Genomic DNA, 12,429 nt, shown 5'->3' with positions numbered 1-12,429 from the left:
AGATGGAGGTTTGCTAGGGATCAAGGCAGCCCCCAGGCTCCGAGGGCTCTGAGGCCCTCCCCTGTCTTTAAGTAACTGTCCTACTAAAGTCAGTGCACGATCTTTCCCACTGGCAGTGGACCCTCCTCCCGTGCGACCGCCTTTCCACACCCTGGAAAGCTGTCCAGCAGCCTTGGAAGTGATCTGCTGCTGCCACAAGGGCTGGATTCTTGAGAGTTAGACGGGCCTCAGGCTCCCTGAGGTCTGCAGGCAAGTGAGGGGGGGGAAAGCTTTGTCAGCTGAGCATAGAAAGTGGGGTGCTGAGGAGAGAGAGAAAGGACAACAGAAACAGGCCCGCCTGAGTGAGATCCAAGAGACGGCTCCATGGAGAAAGCGGCCGGAAATTGAACTTCTGGGCTCTGCAGTCCAAGCCCAGAAGATAGATACATTCTTTGGAGTTATGTGGTGGTATATGGGCCAGGGGGGTTGAGACAAGGTGCCACATAGCCCAGGCTGACCTTCAACTCACTATGACATTGCACTTCTGATCCTCTCATCTCTACCTCCCATTTGCAAGTATAAAAGGAGTGTACCACCATGCCCAGTTTATGGGGTCTGTCAATCAAAACCAGGACTTCATGTACACTACCAGCACTGATTCAACTGAGTCACATCCCCCATATGTTCTTTTGTTGTTATTGTTTTCTCATTATGCGTGTGTGCGATGTGTGTCTATGTATCCATGCATTTGTGTGCATGTATGTACATGTGTATGGAGGCTCAGCGTTGATGTGAGGAATCATGGCCCTCATCAATCTTCATTCACTGAGACAGGGATTCCAAATCAAACCCAAAGCTCACCAGCATGGAGAGTCTTCCGAGCCAGCTGCTCTGGGCGTCAAGTTTCAGCCTTGTGAGGACCAACGTTTACTTAGGTTTTTGGGGTCTTCATGCTTGTGAACCACTGAACTATCTCTCCAGCCTCTGTTCCATTTTTTGAGGTAGGGTCTCTCATAGCTAAGACTCACCTGCTAGCTGAATATGATCTTGAACTCTTGATCCTCCTAAGAGTTAGGTTTGCACTTAGCTTGGGAAGAGAGATCAGGAAGATCTCTCACTGAACCAGGAGCTTACATGTAGGTCTAAACTGGCTGACCATGAGCTCCAGGAATCCACCTGTCTGTAACTCCGCCTCCCCAGCTCTGGGATTGCAGTTGTGGGCTGCAGCACCTGGGATTACAGTCATGGCTGTAGCATTTGGGATTGCAGCTGTGGGCTGCAGCACCTGGGATTGCAGCTGTGGGCTGCAGCACCTGGCTTTTATTTGAGTGCTGAGGATCCAATCTCAGGTCCTCATGCTTGTTGACCTTCTCAGGGAAGTCCTGGCAGCTGCTCCTTTGCGCATTTTTTTTAAAGGTGTATTTATTTATTATGTATAGTGTTCTGTCTGCATGTATCTGTGCAGGCCAGAAGAGGGCACCAGATCTCATTACAGGTGGTTGTGAGCCATCATGTGGTTACTGGGAATTGAACTCAGGACCTCTGGAAGAGCAGCCAGTGCTCTTAACCTCCAAGCCATCTCTCCAGCCCCAATGCATTCTTTTATTTGCTCAATGGTTTCCTTGGGTGTTCCTGGGGGACAATTCATACACACACACACACACACACACACACACACACACACACAGTTTTTAAAAACAGTAGTCCTGGCTCACTAAGCAGCAGCCCAGGCTAGACTTGAACTCATTAGTTAGCCCTGACTAACCTTGAACCCATGACCCTCCTGTTCCAGTCTTTTGAGTGCTGGGATTGTAAGTGTGCCCCCATTAAACCTGGTTAATACAGTGCCGAATTGAACCTGGAACTTCATGTACCTAAGACAAACACTATCAACTAAGCCATATCCCCAGGGCTGTACTTCTCTGAGACGCTAACCTAGATAGTTGCTTGGATCCCTGTCATCCTTGAGCCCCGTGTCTTCTAATAACTCACAGGGGACCCCTTCTCAGCTAAGGGTAGAGAGGAAATCCTGTGTAGAGACCCTAGTGGACATTCCACCCAAAGGTCTGATGTCCTGGTGAGGGCCGAGTTTCCTAGGGTGCTCAGCTCTGTCACCAAACTGAACAGGTTGGCAGCACCTGCCTGAAGGTCTGTCATTAGGCTGCCCCCCAACAACTTTTTCATGTGGATGGGGACAAAATAGAGCTAGCAGCAGACCTAAATGCAAGTCAGGCAGTCAGGGTATCTATTGTTACCTACAAAGTCCAGAGCACGGACAGTGTAGCCAAGTGGTCTGACGATGTCTCAGCAGGGACTGTAAAAGAAGGGGGGGGGCGGACGTGGATTCTTCCCCAGGAACACCCGAGGAAATTGTTGAACAAATAAAAGAATGTGGAAAGGGGCAGCTACCAAGACTTCCCTGGGAAGGGTCAGCGAGTGTAAGTTTGAATCGGGTCCCCATGCCCAGCAGGGGCTGCGAGGGGCCGGGATAGGTTCTCCCTAGGGACACACAAGGAAATTGTTGAACGAACCAAAGAATGCACAGAGGGTCCCTGGTAAGGGTCGCTTTGAAGGCCGTCTGTCACTAGTCCTGTTTGCCTTGGTGTGAAGCATGTGTCTTACACCAAGGGTTTCTAGGAGGAAGGAACGGTTTTGGAAACCGGATGTTTCTCTGAACAGGAGAGGTAGGAGACAGTCACTCAAACAACCCTCCCCTGACCTGGGCTGCCCCACCTCCCCACCTCCTGTCTTTCAGCCCTCAACCTACCCTCTCTTCCTTCCGGGGGGGCAGCTCAGGTGCTGAAAGGTATTTTCTGGAGGAGAAAGGTATTTGGCAGGGAGCAGGAGGGTGGGGGAGGGGAGTGTTAGCTTGTGCTAGCTTGAGGGGTGTGGCTCAGGCGTGTCAACATGAGAGGGAGTGGCTTCCTGCCTGAACTCGGCTGGTGCTAGCGGTGGAAATTCCTACCTGGCCCTCGGCTCCAACCCTACCTGCCACGGCGGCAACTTCACAAACAAACAAGGCAGAGGCGGAAGTCGGCACGACACCCACCCGCCCGGGCCTCTGTCCTTGAGAGGCTCCAGACAAACTTCAGGAGCCCAAGAGCACGCTCCACCCAAGGCCTGGCCCGGCCGAGTCTGTGGAAGGCAGTGGAAGGCCATTGTGAAGCAACCACGTCACTTGACCTTTCTGGATTCCAGAGTCTTCTTCAACGGACAAAGGCGAAAAGGAGAGGTGTCAGAACCAAACACGCTGCTACTTAACTGCTGTTCAAACCCTGCCTTGACGTCGCAATCGATCCTGGAGATGGCCTGGGTCCAGAGGTTGCGGCTTCTCTGTCTCCACACCTTTCCCTGACACCACCACCCCACCCCACGGCTCTGGTAGCTACTGGTGACCTTGAACTTCTGATCCCTTTTCCCAGTGTTGGGATTATAGGCAGGTACCTTAAAACCCAGTTGTCTGCTTTGCTGGGGCTCAGACCTGAGACTTTGCATATGCCAGGCCAGTACTGAGCAGGCTAAGCCACCTCTGACTAACCTTGAGCCCACGATCCTCCTGTGCCCCCGCAGGCGCTCAAAGGACTGCCTTGAGGTGTTGGAAGTGGTTACAAAATGAAGAGTGAAAATCACCATTTTTGCACCTCTGTCACAGAAGCCCATTACAAATTCTTCTTTTTATTTATTTATTTATTTTCATTTTATGCATATATGTATGTGTGCATGTGCCCCACCTGACTGCAGGTGTCCACAGAAGCCAAAGAAGGCATTGACTCCCCTGATCCTGGAGCCATAGATAGCTGTGAGCCTTTATGTGAGTGCTGGGAACTGAGCCGAGTTCCTCTGGAGGAGCAGCCAGTGCTCTTAGCTGCTGAGCCAGCCTTCCAGGCCCCGTCTTTCCCTTTCTCAGATGAAAGCTGGCCACGGTGGTGTACACCTTCTATCTCAGCGCAAAGGAAGAAGTCCAGTGGGATCTCTATGAGTTGGAGGCCAGCCTGGTCTACATAGCCAGTTCTAGGAGAGCCAGGACTATAGAGAGAGATGCTGTTTCAAAACAAACAAACCCATACACCTCAGATTCTAAGAGGCCCCATTATTTTACCTTCCAAGACTTCAGCAGCACAAGGTGGTACATGTCTATAATCCTGTCATTTAGGCTCTGTCGCCTCTGGCCTCCTCCTGCGCCTACACCCATATATGCATATACCCCCACACATACATATAACTAATACTCATATGCATATACCCCCCACACATACATATAACTAACACTCATATGCATATACCCCCACACACATACATATAACTAATACTCATATGCATATACACACATACATATAACTAACACTCATATGCATATACCCCCACACACATACATATAACTAATACTCATATGCATATACCCACACACACATACATATAACTAATACTCATATGCATATACCCACACACACATACATATAACTAATACTCATATGCATATACCCACACACACATACATATAACTAATACTCATATGCATATACCCACACACACATACATATAACTAACACTCATGTGCATATACCCACACACACATACATATAACTAACACTCATGTGCATATACCCCCCACACATATATATAACTAAAAATAAAAACTCTTTAAAACAAAAAGCTAATCTCAACTATATATAAAATTTAAGGAGAGCCTTAGGTACATGAGGCCCTGTATCTGCAAGAAATAAAGCAAAACAAAAGCAAGGACCCTGGTGTGATCAATGAACTGGGAGACACCGTGGGACTGATTCTGGATCCCTGGGAGAGCAAAGGAAACAGAGTTACTTCCACAACAGCTCTCTACTTGGGAAGAGTCATTTTTTAATTTGACACCTATACTTCACGCCGAGTGAGCCCAAACCTCTGGGGTGTGGACCAGTGAGTGATCTTTCTGTGCCTTTATTTCCCCAGCTGCAAAGCTGAGCTCATTCCAAATGTACTCCTGGGGTCTGTTGTGCTGTAGGAATTAAGTCAGCGCTTCTCAGCCTTCCTAATGCTGCGACCCTTTAACACACACAGCTCATGCTGAGGTGACCCCAACTGTAAAATTATTTCCCTTCTTCGTGACTTTGATTTTGCTACTGTTATGAACGGTAATGTAAATATCTGTGTTTTTTGATGACCTTAGTCGACCCCTGTGAAAGGGTCATTCAACCCCTAGGGGTCATGACCCACAAGTTGAAAACCTCTGAATTAAGTGAATGATTTTGTACAAGATCAGTAAGAATGCTGAAGGACATGTTAAAAGCCACACCATGGGTGCACCAGAATTCAGGTTGATTGAATGCAGAGGACGAACAGCCAGGAACATGTGACTGCTGCCAGGCCCCACCCCCACCCCTACCCAAAGCACCTGGGAGAGGCCCACTCTGGCCTCTGTAGGGATGGAAGGCCAGCAGGAGGCTCACCTGCCTTCTGTACAAAGTCCAGGGGGACCCCGCCCACCCTGACACTGTGCCCCACCCCCACAGTAGAGCGGTGGGCACTGCCACGCCCCAACCTGCCACAGCCTCTTGGAGTCTGTGACGAGAACCAAACCTTCCCCCTCCTCCCCCTCCCCTTTCCTGCTTTTATTATTTTCTTTTCCATAAAGATTAGTCTCTGCTGCTCCTCTATCAAGGCCCAGAGGATAAACATGCGGTCCTGAGGCTGAGAAACGCCAGGCCTGAGGCCCACAACCCCCACCCAGCAGCATAAACCCAGGGCTTTTAAGCAAGGAATGGTTTTCAGCAAATCTCCTCCTATCAGCAGAAACCTTTGAAAGAGTTTGTTTAAAGGCCAGGGAGATAAACAGCAAGGAGAAGTGTTTGTTTAAGAGGCATGCTCTGTGTGGCCACTCTGGGGCCAGGATTTACATCTGTGGGAGGGCAACCACTTGGAGGCCAGGGTGGGGGCCTTCCAGGGGCACCCTTGGACTCCTGGGTGTGGACTCCAGCCCAGGTAAGTCACTTGAGTCCCAGAGAGGGGAGGTGAGCCAGGCTGTACCTGTGGGCCCTCCTGGGCTAATGGCGTCTGAAAGGAACCCTTCTCAGGCGGCAGTCCTTAGAAGGGAAGGTGCCCAAAAAGACTTGCTGGTGGGGTGGGGGCAGAAATCCCACACGAAGGAGCCGAGATGTGGCTCAATCAGTACCATGCCTGGCACACAAGCAGGAGGACCTGAACCGAGATGCCTAGAATCTGACCTGGGGTGGGGGGAGTGTGGAGACAGGAAGATCACTGAGGTTTACCAGCCTGCTGACCTCACCCAACTGATGAACTTCAGGTTCATTGAGAGACCCTGTCTCAAAAGTAATGGTGGGGAAGGCCAGCAAGATGGCTCTGGGGGGAAAAGGCACTTGCCACCCAACCTGACTACCTGATTTCATCGCCAGGACCCACATGGCAGAAGAAACGCTGGCAAAAAGTCCTCTGACATATATAAACCAGCTGTACACACACAGAGATACATACACACACATGTGCACAATAAATAAAGCATAATTATTAATATGTCTGATGTTGATCTTGGGCTACCACATCTGCACCAAAATGTAGACATATCACATACATACAATACTACATGCACACATACAGAAATAAACTTAAAAAAAAATAAAGTTTCCCAGAAATCTATTCTGCCATACTTAAAGTTCAGAACAGAAGTGGGTTCTGGGCCCATGCCACACACCTTAACACCACAACCCAACATACACCAGAGTGAACTCACATAGAGCTGGAGTGATTGTATAGTGGCTAAGGAGACCCCAGCTGAGGGAGGAAATAGGTGCTGGGGGCCTGGGAGGGGTGGTTGCGGCTCCCTAGAAGGTGAGTTTGGTGGGTGTATCCATAGGCAGATGCTTGGAGGAATGATGGGTGATCCGTAGAGCCCTGGAACAGAAAGAACTATTGCACTGTCCACGTCCTTGGTGTCTTTGCTAAGGGGGTAAGGCAGGAGGGGAGGACTAGTCTAGGGAGACTGGCTTTTCCCTACAATCCTTTCCCCCTTCCAGGCAGCAAGGATGCAAGCTCTGAAGATAGGGAAACAGGCAACTCCTGACCCAGTTCCAACATGATGGCGCCCTGCAAGTCTAGATCAGAAACTTAAGGCGAGCCCTCAAGCGGCCTGGGAAACGCTGCTTCCATTCCGCCTCTGCCTTTGCTAACCACGTGACCTGAATGATCTGAAGTTTCCTGGGTCGAGTTTTCTCCTCACTTCCTTACCTGAATGGGGAGATAGAAAAGGAAGGATAGTGGGTGTTTGTGCCTGTGACACATAGATACTCAGTGAACACTGGGTTTCCCAACTGAGCCCCTGGCACGTTTACCCTTCTTTTCTACACCGTTTTGGAAGGATGGACCAGAAGATGACAGTCTGTCTACCAGGAACAGCTAAGTTGTCAGCAGGCATTGGGAGGACCCTCTCACTGAAGAAAGTCCAGATCGGTTCTGTGGGATTCACTAGGAGGGAAGGAATTCCAGAACAATGGGCTCTCTATCACACCCAGGAGGAAATCCAAGAAGTCAATGCTAGTGATCAGCAAAAGAGACTTCTCAGGCGCAGAGCGCAGGTAGGTAGGCAGAGGTAGGGCAGAGAGAGAGAAAGAGGGAAGGCTGCCCTGGGCAGAGTTTGGATCCATCAGGTGTCCGAAGCTGTTGCTACTTTAAGATTGGGGATTTTCCACCACTCTGTATGGGGGTGGGGGGTTCAAAGTCCATCAGGATTTTCTCCAGTCCTTGAGAAAAGTTGTCTGTTGTCAGTCCTTAGTGTCCTACCGTGAGAGGCCAGCACGCATCTGAGAGATAAGTCCGTGCTAAATTTGGACCAGCAGCACATTAGCCTACAAACACTAACCAGGACACAAAGGTGATGTTTACAGGACCTTGAATATGTTCTCACCGAGGTACAAGGAGAACATTCCAGCACCAGGGAAGGATCGGAGGACAGATGAGTTTGGGAGACTTAGGCATTTTATCAAATGATTCCCAGTGCTCTAAAGCTCAACCTGGGATCATAGGATTGCGGTCCATGGCCCAGACATTTACGGACTGGATTGCTGCCTCAGCCCCTCCTCTCTGGCAGCTGGAGACCTTGGGGTTCCTTCTCTTTGCCCTGTCGACGCCTCGCCAAGGAGAGCCCTCGTGCCTGGCAGCCGGAAACCAGCACTTTTCTTTTCAAAGTGTCTGTGTCTCCTTTGCCTCCTCCTCTTTCCTCCCCCCACCCCAAAAAAGGGAGGATGCCCCTGTGTTGAGTACACAGCCTGTAATTTTGCTGTCAAACCTCAGCTAGGAGGTCAGTGTTGTGACTGGCTGTGTAAGGATCTCTCCCTTAGGGTAATTACACTAAATTCCCTTTGAAGGACAGCTCTCTCTGGATAGAGTACGAGAAAACCCCCACATCACATCCCTGTTCATGGAAATGCTTCGGTCTCGTTCTGTGGCTGGCACTGGCGCTCTGGAGATACTCTGAGGCATTCTGACTCCTCTGAGGAGAGGCTGCAGGGTGACAAAACCCAAGGCCAAGGGAAGCATGACCAAATAGGGGGACTTCCAGAGAGCTCTGTTCGGGAAGCTGGAGATCTGGGTGGCCCAGAAGGAGAGTGGGTGTCTCTGCTTTAGCGGACACTAAATTCCCTGAACCAGGAAATCTAGAAGGTTCCATCTCCTGGCATCCAGACAAGAGGAGGAGACCCCTCTGTACCAACCGGTCCCTTTAACAGGTCGGCCTTGAGAACCTGCTATGTGTTCTGCCTGTACCTCTCACCTCACAATGGACCAGCAGAACCCAGGCCAGACCTAGGATCAGCAGTGGTTCCCTTTGAAAGAGCTTGAGAACTCTCAAACATAACAAAGCCCTCATACTTGAAAGGTGAAATAAAAACCCAGCACACCTGACCGTCACCTGCAGCCCTTATCAGGGGACACTATCTTCCCGTTGGTCTTCTTCACCCAGAAGATGGTTATGACCTTCCAGGTCTAGCATTGGAGCTTCCCCTTTCTATCCCAGGGAGACCCCAGAGAGAGCTAGGGAGTCATTTCAACCACAACAAACAGTTAAAAGGAAGAAAGCGGGTCTGGCGATATCAATGCACTTTGATAACAATAAACCCTGCTTTTAATTTATGCTAATGTGTAGGGCTGTGGTGACAGTAAGGACTAAATTACAGAGTGGCTTTCGAGCCGGTAATTATCCCTCCATTTTTCGCCGCTCTGGAAGATGGACACACAATTATGCTCTCTTGCTGTATATTAATACAGATTCTTGACATCTTCAGCAGACCCGGAGCTGTCATCCAGCTTTTTGTCTCCTTTAATTGAAAATTAATGGTTACTGGGTTGCCACGGAAACAGAGGCCACAGACGCCAATGGCGCTCACGTCTCACTAAGGGACTGGCGGCTTCAGGAGTCCGGAATGACCTTGAAAGTTAAAAGAAAAAAAACTTAAAAAAAGAAAGGAGAGAGGAGGGGAGCAGAGGACAGGAGAGTGGGAGACTGTGGTCAAAGCTGAGAGGAGAGGAGGAACGAGGAGGTGAGAAAGGAGAGAAGGGGAATAAAACGTATTTAAAGAGAAAATTTCTCATGATTGGGAGCATGAATTCTGGACAGAAAGAAATTAAATCAGTAGGTTTCCCCTCCCACGTGTTTGTTTGATTGTTTTTTTTTATTTGTTTTTGTTTTTGACTCATCCCAGGCTGAAGGAGGATCTTGAACTTCTGATCCTCCTGCCTCCACCCACCCAGGGATACTACACCTGGTTTGTGCGGTGCTGGGGATTGAACCTGGGGCTTTGCGCTTGCTGGGCAAGCACTTGACCAACTGAGCTACACCCTTTGCCCAGTTATCCACCTCCCTCCTCCAAAGGTCATTGGAAATCAGGGAGACAGATCTTAGTTTCCAAACCTGTGGCCAATCCGTTGACCATCAGCCTCTGCCTAAGAGCTCTGTGAGAGAAAGATGAAGTTTAGGTGTGGTGGGAGTCAGTGGAACAGGGCCATATGTAAGAGATTCTGGGGGACATAGGGTGGGAGCCAGTTGTTAGGACTGTTGGAAACAGGATCCAGAGTGTTGCTTGGGGAGCAGAGAAGCCACAGCAGGTAGATAGAGAGGGTGGGGAAAAGGGTACCTTCCTCAGTCCCTGCCAAGGTATGCAGCTAAGCGTACACGCCAAGCGCAACAGAAGGGCTCTGTGGGCTGGCCTCCCGCTTGAAACACAAATGAACCAGAGAGGTAGGAATAGTGAACCTCTGAGATGAAATGTTGTTTCCTTCCTTCCTTCGTTTCTCTTTTTGAGACAATTTATCTGTGTAGCCTTGACTGTAGAACTCACTCTATAGGCCAGAGTGGCCTCACTCATGCCCGCCTCTGTCTCCCGAGTACTGGGGTTAAAGGCATGCGCCACCACCGCCTGGCAGCCTTCTAATAAACCAAAAGACAGAGTGTTCTTCTTTTTTTAAGATTTTGGGTTTTTTAGTTTGCTTTTCAAATCAGGGTTTCACTGTGCAGCTCTGACTGTCCAGAAACTCACTTTGTAGACAAGGCTGGCCTCGAACTTACAAAGATCTGCCTGCCTTTGTCTCTCAAGTGCTGGGATTAAAGACGTGTGCCACCATCACACAGCTTTTTGTTTTGTTTTGTTTTTCGAGACAGGGTTTCTCTGTAGCTTTTGGTTCCTGTCCTGGAACTAGCTCTGTAGACCAGGCTGGCCTCGAACTCACAGAGATCCGCCTGCCTCTGCCTCCCGAGTGCTGGGATTAAAGGTGTGCGCCACCACCTCCTGGAAGCTTTAAAGTTTTTAAAATGCGTATTTGCGACTGTATGGATGAGTGTGTGTGTAACGTGTACCGTGTCCAGGGAGGCCAGAAGAGGGTGCTGGGTCCTCTGGAGCTGGAGTTACACGCAGTCGTGAACCCCCACACACATGGGAACTGAACTTCCTGAGAGCACTGAGCCATCTCTCCAGCGCTCTGTTTGGTAGCTTGTTTGTTTGCTGAGGCAAAGTCCTCCTTCGTGTAGCCCAGACTGGCCTAGAAAGAGCTGTACAGAAAAGGATGACTTGAATTTTGTTTGTTTTTTAAGATTTATTATTTTATTTCATGTTCATATTTGCCTGCAGTATGCCTGGTTCTGGCAGAGGGCCAAAGAGTCAGTTTCCCTGCAACTGGAGTCGTGATTGGTTTCAAGTCACCATGTGGGTGCTGGAAACTGAACCCAGGTCCTCTGCAAGAGCAACAAGCGCTCTTAACCACAGAGCCATCCACAGCCCCCAAGCTTGAACTTTTGATTCTGTCGCTTCCACCTCCTGGGACAACAGGTGTGTGCCACCACACCCAGTGTGTGGGTGCCCGGAATGTAACCTAGGGCTTTGGGCATGCTAGATAAACACTACCAAACTGAACTTTATGAGACTCTGTCTCTGAGAATTAAAAATGAGCATCCTTACCAGACATGGTGGTGCATGCTTTCATCCATCATTCAGAAGGCAGAGGCAGGTGTAGCTCTGTGAGTTCGAGGCCAGCCTGGTCTACATAAGCAAAAGTTCTAGACTGATGTATATAGGAAGTGTTACCATGGTTATCTCTGGGCTTTTAGATTATTGGATGATCTTTATCTCCTTGTGTGTGTGTGCTTTTCTGTATTTTTAAGTTTTCCTCTGTGGGTATATCTATGTATTGTTGTTGTTTTTTTGAGACAGGGTCTCCTGAAACCAAGGCTGGCCTTGAACTTGCTCTGTGGGGAAGGATGACTTTGAACTCCAGTCCTCCTGCCTCTGCACGCTCTCTCTCTGAGTGGTGGAATTACAGCTGTTCCCCACCATGCCCTAGTGTGCCTTCTGAAATTCTATAATATACATAACTTTGACTATCCTAGAATGGTAGAGACCACTACCCTAGATATTAAATTCCCAGCAAGTGAGGGGTGGGCTCCCCACAGACACATATGGGAAGCTTTGGCCACTGGACCCAGGATTTTATCCTAAAAACAAGACCCCTTCCCAAATCACTAGATTCCCCCCACCCCCTGCTACCCTGTTCCAAGCTCTCATCTCTGTTCAATGTGAGTACACAGAGATGGGGGAGGGGCTGACGACCCCAGAAGGGCTACTCAATGGCCAGCTGGGCAAGCAGACATGTGTCCTAGCAGTCATAACCACCCCTTGGTTCCTGGGTGAACCCTGAAAGTAGCATGGCTAGTTTAAGCCACGTGCCGCTCATGTGACCAGGGACCCAGGGAGGGGCTCATTCACTAAGATCCAGTACCTGGATGGAGATCAGTGGCTGCCAAGCTGATGATCAACTCTGAGCAGTTACTAACCAGACATCTTTATAACTCTTAGGTGAATATCATTATTTCTGTGTGTTCATGTATGCGCAGCTGTGTGTGTGTGTGTGTATGTTTGTGTGTGTGTGTGTGTGTGTGTGAGAGAGAGAGAGAGAGAG

Source organism: Alexandromys fortis, unplaced genomic scaffold (assembly GCF_014885135.2).
Source record: "Alexandromys fortis isolate MF-2015 unplaced genomic scaffold, M_Fortis_MF-2015_v1.1 scaffold_212, whole genome shotgun sequence".
Lineage (NCBI taxonomy): Eukaryota > Metazoa > Chordata > Mammalia > Rodentia > Cricetidae > Alexandromys > Alexandromys fortis.
This window is presented reverse-complemented; position numbering follows the sequence as displayed.